We start from the raw sequence: 14005 nt of genomic DNA, 5'->3' as shown, positions 1-14005 counted from the left end.
TAGCTACACCACTCCCTTCCCACACTAGAGGTGGTGCGACCTAGGAGAATGGAGCCCATAAGAGCCACCAAAGTCTCATGTGATAACCAACTTTATTCAGAGCATCACATAGTTCATATTCTGGGGGTTAAGGGGAGTCACATGAACAAGCCACATGGCATGTGGCAAAAGCGTGTTTTTCCTTAGAGGCATATAAATAAATGACAATAGCCATCTGTAATAGATAATCTGAAGTAAACTCGTTTCTATCTACTACACCTGGGGAGAGAAAGAAAATGCATTCAAAGGACAATTCTATGTTTTGAAGAAACGGAGGTCTCTAGACTCCTACCTTGTTTTCTTGATAATTTCCTATACTCAAAACACTATACACTCAGAATTCTCCTTGCACATGTCCATTCTTGGACCAGGTTCCTACACCTCCCCAAGCCATAGCTCTGAACACTCACATCTCACTCCTCCCCTGTTGACCCCTCATAGTCCACCCTCTGCACTACCCACCCCCACACTGCCTACTCCCACACTTCCCAGCCCGCACTGCCCACCCATTTCGCTCCCCACCCTGAGTTGCCCACACCTACATTGCCCACCCCTCTCAGCGTGTCCAGGGACTTTCAATGTCTTGCATCATCTGGCCTCCCCTCCGCCAACACAGTGATTCACCCATTTTTGTTGTTCTACCTTTAAAGCAAGGTAGGTTCCTGGGATACCACACAGCTGCACAGATGCCCTCCTATGGCATCAGAGATTTGGGGGCTGGATAAAACTCAACAAAGCCTTGACTAGGCAGGGTGTTTGCATGTCCATTACTGTGGTCCAAATGTCAAGACCTGGACCACTATGCTTAAGAAACAAGTGGCTGGCAGGATGTGTCCTGAGTATTGGATGAATTCTGACTCCTGGTTTCTCATGTTGAATCCACAACCCCTCATCCTTCAGAACATGACAGCCTGTGGAGATGGAGATATTAGGTGAGTGTATCGCTAACAGAGAGGATATGGGCTTTAACACAACATAGCTGCTGGCTCTACATAGAGAGATCAGAGAAGACACAGAGTAAAGAATAACTGGGCTATAGAGAGCAGGTACTGTTTACACTCAGGAAGAGAACCTCCTTTACTTTGCACTTCCAGCCTTCAGAACTGTGTGGGATTTCACCAATGGCCTGTCAGCCCTGCTGTGTGCTCTGTTATGATAGCTCCAGAAAGCCAAGACAGTGATCCATTGTCCTGCTTGTGTATTGGGTAACTGGTTTCTAGTTAATGGAGCTTGGGAAGAGACTGGCTTGGGAGGTGACTGTTGGTTTATCAACGTTATAATCCATTGATGAGTTCATAGTTGAGTGTGCTCTTAGGAGGCAGGCAGGACGAAGGAAGTGGCTTACAATGGGTGTGTTCTGAAGGGCAGGTATTTGCTTTTTTAAATTAGGAACTGCCCCCCACCCCAGAGCTGAGGACCAAACCCAGGGCCTTGCACTTGAGAGCTCTACCACTGAGCTAAATCCCCAACCCCAAATTAGGCACTCTTATGGCCCCCATCTGTGGACCCCATCTTTCTACTTCCTAGATGGTATGACATGGAAAACCCCTCTCTGCCATGACCCTCTGTGTCACCTTAGGGGCCAAGAATGTAAGTGCCAATGATCATGGGTAGAAATCTCTAAAGCCATGAGCTAGAACCAATCTCTCCTCTCTTGGGGTTTGCTTTTTCAGAACTCAGTCACACCAGTACAAAGGCCAGTTACCACAGCTATTATGGTACTGTCTGCAGGAGAACAACCCTGTGTTAGCTTTACAGCATGAAGCATACACAGCAAGGCGGCGCGATCTGTCCACTCTCCAGTAACTGCCTCCCACACCTAAGGCTTCTGCCTCAGACATTTTATCTCCGTTCCTGAGATGAAATCAACCCTACACTACACAAGAGGTACTCCACCAAGTACCTTATTGGGTATGCCCCCCCAGTAGTAGCTCATATGAGAGGACTGGTCGCATAAATTAATGCTAACATTGATAGCCATGCAGACCAAAGAAACAAAGGAGAAAATTCCTGCAGAAACACAAGCAAACATGTATACACGTGTCACACATTCATATATACATATTCATACACACGCTGTGAAATCTTGAGTGACTGAGTCTGGGAAAACTGGGTGGTATTAGTTGGCCTGTGTTTGTCACATTATCTCCGTGCTGTCAAGGGGCTGAGTTGGTGGCTCTCACTTCCCCGCTTAACTTTTGTTTATTTATTGCTGTTGTGCCTGGCTGCTTTTCTCCAGAGGTGGTGCAGTTGGGTTTAGATCCGTAACCACATTCATTATCAGGGCAGCAACAGCAGCGGAACCTTGTGCCATCCTCTCCCTCTCCTCACCATGGTGATGCCAGGGAGATACAGGGACAGCAGGGATTTATTGACACGGTGTTATTTAATTATCTCGATGGCCTTTTGCAAGCTGAAGAAGGAATGATTCCCAGCCGCTACCTCCCTTCCTCTCTCAGGCAGTGTTTTTTGGCTGACGTGTGTCTGCCTCTGTGTGTCACACCCTTGCCTCTTGTTCTTTAGAGCTTTCTCAGGAAATTCAATTCCTTGGGATTAGGAGCCAGATAGGAACAGTGCCTGCCTGTACCACCGCTTCCACTATAGAACTTCCAAACCATGTTTGTCCCAGTCGCCTGGGGCTCAACTCTGAAGCACATGAGGGCCAAGACCCTTTGCCGTAATAATATTGGGCCTTATTTCCTTATTGAATCCGAAGATAGAAAAACAAGGAGCCCAATCCTTCCAGCTCCCCAGCACAACCATTTCCTGGTCTGGACTGGCTTTCATTTTAGAGATTCCTAGAATCTAATTTATGGTCTCAGATATGTCTTCATACTCACATCAGAAACTGATTCCAGTGCAAAGCTGGTTTGCAGTAGCAGACCATGTGGCCATGCCTTCCTGGTGCTGTCATCATCACCAAGACACCAGCTACCAGCAACTCTTTTTCACTGCCTGTGGTCAGCTGTTCCAGAGTCTGGGGTGGATGTTCAGTAAGAACCCCTTCACAGCGGATTCCTATGTCTACCTGCCCAGACAGTGGGAGGCTATGTCTCCTTCTCTGTGCACACCAGGCATCTTCCAGTGTTCGTGAGACAAAGGGGGACAAAGGACACATATACCATGGGCTGGGGTGGAAGAGGGTGGGATCACAGGGAAGGATAGCCCTAGATTCTCTGCTAAATGAGGGACCCTCCCTGGATACCTGGAGATTTTGCTATGCTGTGCTGTGCTGTGCTGTGGTGTGTGCTGTGCTGTGCTGTGCTGTGCTGTGCTGTGCTGTGCTGTGCTGTGGTGTGTGGTGTGCTGTGCTGTGCTATGTGTGCTGTGCTGTGTGTGCTGTGCTGTGCTGTGCAGTGCTGAGCTGTGCTGTGCTGTGCTGTGTGTGCTGTGCTGTGCGTGCTGTGGTGTGCTGTGCTGAGCTGTGCTGTGCTGTGTGTGCTGTGCTGTGTGTGCTGTGCTGTGTGTGCTGTGCTGTGCTGTGCTGTGCTGTGTGTGCTGTGCTGTGCTGTGCTGAGCTGTTCTGTGCTGAGCTGTGCTGTGCTGTGCTGTGTGTGCTGTGCTGTGCTGTGCTGAGTTGTGTTGTGCTGTGCTGTGCTGTACTGTGCTGTGCTGTGCTGTGTGTGCTGTGCTGTGCTGTGCTGTGCTGTGCTGAGCTGTGCTGTGCTGTGTGTGCTGTGCTTTGCGTGCTGTGGTGTGCTGTGCTGTGTGTGCTGTGTGTGCTGTGCTGTGTGTGCTGTGGTGTGCTGTGCTGTGTGTGCTGTGCTGTGTGTGCTGTGGTGTGCTGTGCTGAGCTGTGCTGTGCTGTGTGTGCTGTGTGTGCTGTGCTGTGCTGTGCTGTGTGTGCTGTGCTGTGCTGTGCTGTGTGTGCTGTGCTGTGTGTGTTGTGCTGTGCTGTGCTGTGTGTGCTGTGTGTGCTGTGCTGTGTGTACTGTGCTGTGCTGTGCTGTGCTATGCTGTGCTGTGCTGTGCTGTGTGTGCTGTGCTGTGCTGTGTGTGCTGTGCTGTGTGTGCTGTGCTGTGTGTGCTGTGCTGTGTGTGCTGTGCTGTGCTGTGCTGTGCAGTGCTGAGCTGTGCTGTGCTGTGCTGTGTGTGCTGTGCTGTGTGTGCTGTGCTGTGCTGTGCTGTACTGAGTTGTGCTGTGCTGTGCTGTGTGTGCTGTGCTGTACTGTGCTGTGTGTGCTGTGCTGTGCTGTGCTGTACTGTGCTGTGTGTGCTGTGCTGTGCTGTGCAGTGCAGTGCTGTGCTGTGCTGTACTGAGTTGTGTTGTGCTGTGCTGTGCTGTGCTGAACTGAGCTGTGTAGCAGTGCTGTGCTGTGCTGGCTGCACTACCTTCCAGCATGCTTTCCCCAGCCGGAGCCTTCACAACAAATCGCCATTTCACCTCAGCTGCCTTTCCTCACCCACCCATGATCCTCACCAGAGTTCAGGATGTGTCTGTCCAGCACAGAATAGATGTGGAACATTTTCCAAGTTCAGTTTGTAACAGGCAGGCTCTGGCAGTGTGGAATGCAGAGTGCAGAGTGCATCAGGAGCTGCTTCAGCTTCCCACCTGTTTTACCAAGCCCCTGCTTAGCAATGCTCACCCTGGCTGATACAGTCAAGATACAGGCACTTTTAACTCCACACTGAGAGAAGTTCCTTAAGACCAAGGGGGTTGTGAGGGACCTCATCTAAAAGGCCCCTGGAGGCATCCATGCTGATGCCTGGGCTAGTGAACTGGATCAACCTTGTCTGAACCTGTTCCTTATGTGAACCCATCTTCCTGGCTCCCTAGATCACCTTGGTTCCTGTATTCTTATGCTCAGCTGGTTCTCTGCTAACTGAGTATCTGGCTATGCTGTCCTCTAAGATAAGCCATGAAATTAGCAAGGGATCATGAGAGGGCAGAAAGGGAATGGGTGTGTCTTAGGGTTTTACTGCTGTGAACAGATACCATGACCGAGGCAACTCTTATAAGGACAACATTTAATTGAGACAGGCATAGTGCAAGCGGAGCTGAGAGTTCTACATTCTCATCTGAAGGCTGCTAGCAGAATATTGGCTTCCAGGCAGCTAGGATGAGGATCTTAAAGCCCAAGTCCACAGTGACATGCCTACTCCAAGAAGGCTATACCTTCTAACAGTGCAATTCCCTGGGCCAAACATATACAAACCATCACAGGGAGTGAGTAGACATTGGAGCACACATGGTCAGAAAACAGATCTGGGGAAGGAAGTGAACCTGCCAGAGAGGGGCATCAGAGGACAGTGAGGCTAGGGATCCAATTTGGAATGGCATGCATATAGGAATGCCATAATAAAACCCAATACTTCTCATGTTGATCAGCAAAGTTACTTTAAAATGAAATCAAATAACACAATTTCTCCATGCATAGACATGAGCAGAAACATTCTCTGCCTACAGGCCATGCTCCTAGCAGCCCCAATGGCATTGTTGTGATGAGATTTCTGATCTCTGTCTTGTATATTGGGCTAGGGGTTCTTCTCCGAGGACAGGCCCACTCCATGCCCGAGGCTACTTGCTGCCATTGCCTGAGGAAACCCCTTCCTATTCTGGGTTACCTGATCCTTGAGTTCAAAGATCACCCTTCTCTCCTGGGTCAGACCATTGTCCCAGGAAGACACTAGTGTCATCTGTATCCACCTCTACTCACAGCTCTGTGCCAGCCTTGAAGCTATCTCACCAGGCCCTCGCTAAGCAAGGTGGGCTAAGCCTGCTCCCTAAAGAGTCTCCCATGCAGGGGTTTACTGCTAGCTGCCCCAGTTTAGAACCCCTCACCCATGCAATTTCGCATATGCTCAATATTTTTGCTTCTTTCTTTTAAACCTCAACTTTAAACATATTCTGGAGCAAATAATGATCAGTGTGAGACAGTTGCCACCCATGTTAGAACATGGGAAGTCTTGTCCCTCTTCCCTTCCTGGGCTCCTTGCTCATCCACATGGACAGTGAGTACTAAGCCAAGTGTGAGGTGCAGTTTGGCAGGAAGCCATAATCATGTTACTGTTTAATTCTGGATTTTTGCCCATTAATAAAAATACTTGCTAAGCAAGAAGCGTGAGCTAAAAGAAAAAGGCAGAATTTATATCTTTGTGGAAAAAAAACAGCCCAAATGACTTGGCAATCTCTCTGTCTCTTTTTCTCCTCCTCCCTCCACAACTCCTTCTCTCTTTACTTCTTCATATCACCCTCTCCTCTGCTTTTTATTAAAATGTATTTTCCCTATTTCCTTTATTATTTCTTAGAATGAGAATCACAAAGACAGACTGCTGGTATGAACTTCTTTTAGCCTCCATCGCTGTCAGGTTGGGAAACAGAAGTTTAGATTATCAGGCATCAGGGAGAACTTGGATGTATAATGACACAGGTCAAGGCTACTGTTGTCACCTGCTGCTTGTCTTAGGAGCAGTGTCCAGACTCAGGGACACTTTGAATTTAGGTCTCCCTGCACACCTCAGGAAAAAGAGGATGAGCCAGCCACATGAAGCTCTACTTGGATAGCCCAGGAAGCCCTGGACTTACAAGGACACATATGGATGGGAGTCTTTCGTGTGCATTTATTGTTGATCTGGAAAGAAAGTGGCCAGAGAGTTGCTATAGAAACCAAACTTTTTGGGACTGATAATGTCTCTCTTTTCCTTTGAGTTTATACTTGCCCTGACTGAGAACCTCTCCTTCTGCCCATCCCAGTTTCACCTGGATCACCTACTTCAGGTTTTACATCAGCCTTGACATTTCCCAAAGGTTGCCCTTGAGCACGCTGGCTGCATAGAGCTTCAACTAAGGTAACTTGTGGTCACTCTAACCCCCTCTGTCTTATTCAATGTTCAATTTTGGTGAAGAGACACCATGAACAAGGCAACTGACTTTTAAAAAAGCATTTAATTGAGGCTTGCTTTCATTCAGAGGTTTAGTCCATTGTCATCACAATGGGAAGCATGATGGTATATAGGCAGACATGGAGCTAGAGAGATCTACATTCAGATTACCAGGCAGCAGGAAGAGAGAAATTGGGGACCACTTGGGCTTCTGGAAACTCAAAGCTCAGTCTTGGTGACACACTTCCTCCAATAAAGCCATACTTCTTAATACCTGTCAAGTAGTGTACATTCTAATGACCAAGCATTCAGAACATGAGTGCATGATGTCATTCTTATTCAAACCGCCCACCTCTCTAACAGTAAGAGCCTGGCTGGATCCATCCTGACTTCATCTCCAATATTATTTCTCCTCTACTTACAACCTGTCATCTACTATCCTATCATGTCTTCTGCAAGCCTCTCAGGACCTTGTTGTCTCGGGACCTTAGCCTGTGACATGTTTTGTGTTCATTCAAACTTATACTCTCCATTCCCAGCAAATTCTTGGTCAGAAGAAGCATGTTGGAACCAAAGAAGCTTGTGAGAAGGCCGATTCAAGCATCTTGGGTCCAGGAAATCTTGTGGAGGTGGGTTCAGAGACTGAGAAGACTGACCATCAGTGGTTACCTTTAGTTTTGTTTAGAGACACTCCGCATATCAGAGTTTTCAGTTTATGCTCAGCTGTGGAAATGAGAACTGAGGGAGTTGCTGGCTGCTGCACCCTGGCCTCCAGCAGCTGACTGCACTTAGAGACAAGTTCTCTTTTCTGTGTATTTTCAAAGCACAAGACCTGGCTCTCAGTCCATGATTAATAGCTGTTTGATTGACCCCTGTGTTACACTGCCCTGTGATTAATGGGTTTATGCAGTAAACCCAAGAGCACTTCCAAGTATGTTTTGGGCTGTTGGTTTACTCAGGGCTTGTATTTGTCAATGCAAAAATAATTCTCACCTCCAAGGGCAAATAAAATAGCTTGTTCTAAAGTCAATATGAGTGACCATGACCTGGTAGCACAGATTTAAGTCTCCCCAAGTGTAATGTTCAAATGTAGTACCAGTTTGATGACATTTTTATAGGAATAAACAAAGGAAATCATAAATTGTGCTACTTTTCAAAAACATCATTGAAAACATCAGATAGGTGGGTTGGAGCAAAGCAGGGAACTCTCCTATGGGCCTCAGATGATGCTTAATGATGCACTTACCCTGGGTTTCATGGATACTGCCAATCCAGAGGTTCTTTACCTGTTAGTTACAAGGATATTTGGTCAGACACAGAGGACAGCAGAGATTGGCTAAAGAGGAGGTTAAAGATTGTCCAAGATAAATTATGATTAGGATCTGGGCCTTCAACAATTCCAACCTCCCCACGGTCATTGATATTCCAACCAGTTAACCAGCCAGGTAGAAGGTTCAGGGGAAAGTGCTATTCCTATCTGGGGACTTTCCTTCACTCTATGGAAAGTGAACTTGGAATTTGGGGTGAGAGACTCACTTGTGAGAAGAGGTGGACATGATGCTCCAGAAGTATCTGTTCTACCTACCACCTGACCCAGGCATAGATCTACCTCTACAGCATGTCTTGCAATCTAGAACCTTCACTGTCCACTGCCTGCTCTGAGCTACTGAAGGGCCATCCACCATGTCCCTAGTAAGAGTGCATCTGGGGGTGTGCACAGCTGGCCTGATTAGCCTACACCTTTAGTCTGGTCATGGCTAGAGCAATGAATCACACCAGCTACACCACAGACTTCCAATCTCCATGCTGTTACCTATTAATTTTAACTTAATGCCCTGCCCTTTGTCAGTGAGCTCAGCGTACTTTGTGATAAGAGAATAAACACAAGTACACAAGGCAGAAGCACTCTTGACATCCCACGTGTTTCCTAAGTGAATGAGAGATCAAGCTCGCTTCTGACTTCAGTGAGAAACTAGGTTTCTGAAAAGAGAAAGGTGTTAAAAATGAAGAGGTGGTGTTGCTGGGGAAACTGAGGATTCTTTTGGCAGTCCTTACTCTGATTAATAAAAGAATTCAGAAACAGTCTCAAAAGGAAGCCTGAGGACAGCTTTATTAGTGATTAAGAGAAAATATACTACAGGTTAGGTAAAAATCCCAGCAATGGGGTTGGGGATTTAGCTCAGTGGTAGAGCGCTTGCCTAGCAAGCACAAGGCCCTGGGTTTGGTCCCCAGCTCCGAATTAAAAAAAAAAAAATCCCAGCAACTTCCTGGAGGAGATGCTTAAAAACAAGGTCAAACCTTTCAAGTTAGGCCTGGAACAGAGATCAACAGCTTATCATGAGAGGACAAAGAGCTCTCAAGAACAGAAGTTGGAAGTTGGAAGTTGGAAATCAGAAGACAGAAGTCGGAAGTCAGCGGCAAGCTGAGGAAAGAGCCCCCAACCATCTACCCATGGACGTAGCATCTTTTCTAGCTCTGCCCCCTCTCCTCTCATATGTATTTTATGAGCTCTGTCTCATGCTTGTTCTGCTCCATAAAGGATGCTAAGGTGACAAGGGACCTTGGTTTTCCTCTGCAAACTAGCTTCTGTCCCATGTTAATCTTGACATAAGCCTTTATTGTTTTAGAGTCCTATTACAGTGGGGTAAATTAAGAGACACCATCACTCACAGACTGAGTCAGCTACTAACTTTGTGATCCTGGCCAGTCTGGCACAAAGCTTCTTCTTCCTATCTGCCTTATGGAACCCACTGAATTGTGAGTCACAGTGTTCACAGGGGTAGGAGGGTTGGGGTGGGGGATGACCAGAAGAGTGACAAGTGAAAGTATGTCAGCAGTGTGAGCAGGGTGGAGGGGCAGCAACTGTATAGAACCTTGTTCTAAAGGAAGGAGGACATGGAGAAATCAGAGATCCAGAGGAAAGAGTAGTGTGCAGAGGGACCCCTGGCAGAGGATGGAATCTTCAGCAGTGAGTTAAAAGCAGTCATTCTCTGTCTCCCTCTCTCTGTCTCTTTGTCCTTTTTCTCTCTCTCTGTCTCTTTGTCCTTTTTCTCTCTCTCTCTGTATCTCTCTGTGTCTCTCTTTCTCTCTTCCTCTTTCCCATCTTCTCTTTCTCCCTCTTTTTGTGCAGGGAAGGAGTCAAGTATCTACCTGAGACTCTAACCCCACTCCTTCCTGGTCTCATGCACCTCTGGTCACCACATTGATGGACAGTAATGTAAGTCAAAGAATTCAGGCTCAATCATCATAAAGAAGGGTCTGAGAGTGCAGGTACACAGGGAGAGTCACATGATAAATACCAGCAAGATCACTTAAAATATAAAAATTTATGGTGGACCTACTAGAAAGGATTTTAAGTTATGAGTTGGGAGTAAGAATTTAAGAACCAAATAAAACAGCTGCAAGGTTTTGAGCATTTATGAGGTCTGGTGTTAAAAGAGCTTTACCACCCAAAGCATGTTATGGTCAGAACTCTTGTCCTCCTTCATCTACGCAGGGCGCAGGGAGACATGGCTGTCACAAATCTCTTCATTAGGCTTAAAAAGTCTCCAAGCCAGCAGCAAAACCAGAGTGTCCCTTCCCAGCGATGCTCCAAAGAAACCTAACTCACCCCTGCCCTCAGCTGTTTGAGACAACAGGACATGGCACAGCCTTCCATGAGGCAGTTCTGATATTAGAAAGCTCTTCTGTCTGTGGGGAGTGGGAAAACAGAGTAGGCAACAGTGAAGTGCTCAGTGTACGCAGGCTCTTTTCTAGTTTTCTACAGTTCTGTGGTTCTTCGCAGAACTTATCTCTGTAGATTTTTGATGAAAGTCCCCAGCTTCCCATTGTCAAGCTGTTGAAGGTTTCCCTCAAGCCAGTGTGTCATACCATTTCTCCAGCAACACTCCTAAGACATTCCCTACACACATCCCACCGAAAAGAATAAACTCGCATTCCATAGCCTATAGTGAAGATGGTCCTCCAAATACTAACCAAAACAAGTCCACAGCAAGTCCACAGTGTACTGACCACCCTTCAGTCCTGTGCGCTTAAATGAGGAGCCAGCCCAATTGCACCAAACCAAGTCCAGCAGGGTCTGATACTTGTGAAATTTCTGGTAAGAGTTTGAATAGAGTATATCTGAATCCACAGCTTACTTCCGTGTCTGGATGGCTTCATCCTCTGCTCAGGAGCACATTAACTTAAGATTATAGTAAAACAGGAGCTTGGTGGGCACTGCAAAGTCTGGGGGAGTTTTAACCTCAGTAGATAAAGCTGCCCTTAGGCCATCCAATGCTCCTTACGTATGCCCCGATAACATCTCACTCACCAACCTAGGCTTGCTTGCACCAGGCTTTGGTTTGTCAGCACAGTCCTGGCTCAGAGGCAGACATGACTTTCACGTTTCCCCAGAAGTTCACACAACAGGCTCATATTCAAGGCTGTCATTACCTGGTAGCAGGCTGTGAAGGCCACTTTAAAAGTGTGGCTTCTCAAGTGCCTGAGGTAACTGCAAGGTTGTGCCTCATGTGGTATTCTAACTCCCCCCAGCTTTCTGTAGCTTATTTACACATAGTCTGTGAAGACAGGTGTGTGTGTGTGTGTGTGTGTGTGTGTGTGTTATAGAAGCCATTTAATAGGAACTAAAGATGCCATGAAAAGTCTCCCTCTCTCTCTCTCTGTCTTTCTCTCTCTGTCTCTCTTTCTCTGTCTCTCTCTATTTCTCTCTGTCTCTGTCTCTGTCTCTGTCTCTGTCTCTGTCTCTCTCTCTCTCTCTCTCTCTCTCTCACACACACACACACACACACACACACACGTACACAAAGGGTGCACCCAAAATATAAAACATTGCAAGAGGGTGTTCCAAATGTCGCAAGCAGTTGCAATATTCAAACATAAATTTGAATTCCATTTAAACTAGCTTAGAATCATGCCTTTATGTTAAAAAAAAACCCACCAATTTAAAACAGGCTGCAAATGATCTTTCTGTCCTATTTCAAAGGGGAAGTGCACCGCAGAACAACTCACAACAAGGGATCACGACTCCGGTGTGCACTCAGTGCTTCTGAATTAGAATTACCCGACAAGAGAAACAAAGACACAAGAAACCCATGCACACTCAGACCTAAAAGCATGTCTGTTTTACTGCCATAGACCTGAAACCCAGGCAGGAGCCTAAGTTACTAATATACTCATATAAATATTAGATTCATCCGTAGCAGCTGTCGTAAAAAAACACATTAGGTTGGAATCTGAAGAAAGCCTTACCCTAGGTACTTTGCTTCTGAGTTGTTGCTTAAAAACAGCGGACTTAGCAAATGTACAGAGGGGAAAAAAATACAATTTATTTTTGTGAAAGACAAAGGGTAAAGCCACACAGCTGATAGAAGAAGGAAAGTTGAAGAAGTTTCTGACAGGGTAGCTGTGTCCAGACTCCTCATGACAGTCATGGTCATAACAGTCCATCTGCCGTGGAAAATAACAAGTGTGAATAGTACTTCTAGCTTCTTGCCACTTAATGCTACGTTAACATACACACAACTCCATAAATAGCCCTGAGGTGATGGATTCCAAATCTCAGAAATGTCCTCAACCAATGTCCTCAACATCTCTCTAACCTCACTGGGCCGGTTGGCTTTTGTCATCTTGACACAAACTGTGCTCACTGGGCAAGAGGAAGTGAAGGATAGAAAGTGTCTTCATCAGATTGGTCCCTTGGCAAGTCTGTGTGTCATTTTCTTGATTAATGATGATGTGGGAGGAGGGCCCAGCCCATTGCTGGAAGTGCCTGGTTGGACAGATGCCTGGGTCCCATCAGTATTTAACCCCTGCTGAGCCTTGCTGATGCATTTGGAAGTCTTTTGTTCTGTTCTGTTTGCCCTGGGTGGTACACCTGGATGGTAACCCTGTTAAATCAGTCCCTGTTTTTGTTCTTCTTTCTTTGTTCCTGAGGGTGTAAGCCTGTTTTCCACTGTGCTTCCTGGATTTCTTCACTCAGTGAACTTGGGGTATATGGCGAATCTCAGTAAAAGATTTGGCTTTCACAAAATATGAATAACCGGGTGCTGACTAACGGAGGTAACACCAAGATCAGGAAAGTGAAGGGATTCCTGAGAGAGTCATCCCAGGAGCTGACTGGCAAAGTGAAGGGACATATTGGGTAAAATGGGCCACAAAGTTGGAGCCCCAGTAAGTGGGAGACAGTGAAGGACACTACACATGCAAAGAAAAATAAAGATTTGGGCTATTGGTGAGTAAACCTTGTAAAAAGGGACAAGGTAATGGTAAAATGTTTTTGTGTATGTGTTCTTTAAGAGTTATGCTAAAATCTAGAGAAGCGTAGTCAAAACCTCGAAGGCCCATGCCCAGATCTCCATAAAGTGGCAGTGCGGATTGGGTGGTATAAGAGCATGGATAGGCCAAGCAAGCCACACAGAGCAAGCCAGAAAGTAGTATTCCTCCTGACTTCCAAGCCAGGCCACACTTCTCTCTGGGGAGCTTCTGAGAAAAACTGAGAAGCCTGTCTGGGAAAAACCAAGAACACAGACCAGAACCGGAGTTCACACACAGAGCCCACCCTGGTGTCTATAGATCCCCCACTCACAAATATAGACCCTGCCTCACCTGGACAGAGCCCACGCTTCTGCAGACAGAATCTTCCTCATGTGGCCGAGGCCTTCTTCATAATGGCTGACAGTAGCATGTCCTCTAGTCAAACAGTTGGCTGCCAACAAAGCAAAAGGAAAACCGCAATGGCAGAAGTGACAGGTGGGCAGATTGGTCTGAAGTGATTGAAGTTGCAGCAGTCAGCACAGAGCCATATGGTTCCCTCTAAATACTGTTTCTAATGGGTCCGATGACAGTGTGCAAAGAACAGAGGAGTGTGCAACAGCAGGGACCTGCTCGTCAAGGAAGTGCAGTCTACAAAGTGAGCAGGAAGTCTATCTATTTCACAACTGAGATGTCTCCAGTGAATGCAAACTTCCGCAACTATCTCAGAGTCCTTTAATTTTCTATGATTACTTCCCCCAGTGAACCAGCTTTAGGGCACAGATGGCAGGCTTCCTTGGAGCTTGCAGCTCTTCTTGCTCTCTCTCTAAAAGTGCTCATTTCAAGAGGAAAGTGAGTTTACCCAGTCATGACCTCCAGTAGCTTAATGCCG

The 14005-nt window shown here is 46.6% G+C and overlaps 1 long non-coding RNA gene across 1 annotated transcript in view; it reads right to left on the bottom strand.

Moving 5' to 3' along the window:
- Positions 1-13755, bottom strand: part of LOC148006904 (uncharacterized) — a 66316-nt gene extending 52561 nt beyond the window's left edge. The window contains exons 1-2 of the long non-coding RNA XR_015644938.1: positions 13468-13755; positions 8108-8147 (exon numbers count right to left, since the gene is read on the bottom strand). This is a non-coding gene — a long non-coding RNA (uncharacterized LOC148006904). The remainder of the gene's footprint in view (positions 1-8107; positions 8148-13467) is intronic.
- Positions 13756-14005: the final 250 nt, after the last annotated feature.

Source organism: Rattus norvegicus, chromosome 1, assembly GCF_021556685.1.
Source record: "Rattus norvegicus strain SHRSP/BbbUtx chromosome 1, alternate assembly SHRSP_T2T, whole genome shotgun sequence".
In the NCBI taxonomy this organism is placed as follows: domain Eukaryota; kingdom Metazoa; phylum Chordata; class Mammalia; order Rodentia; family Muridae; genus Rattus; species Rattus norvegicus.
Note: the sequence above shows the minus strand (reverse complement) of the source record. Positions and strands in the feature narration are given on the sequence as shown.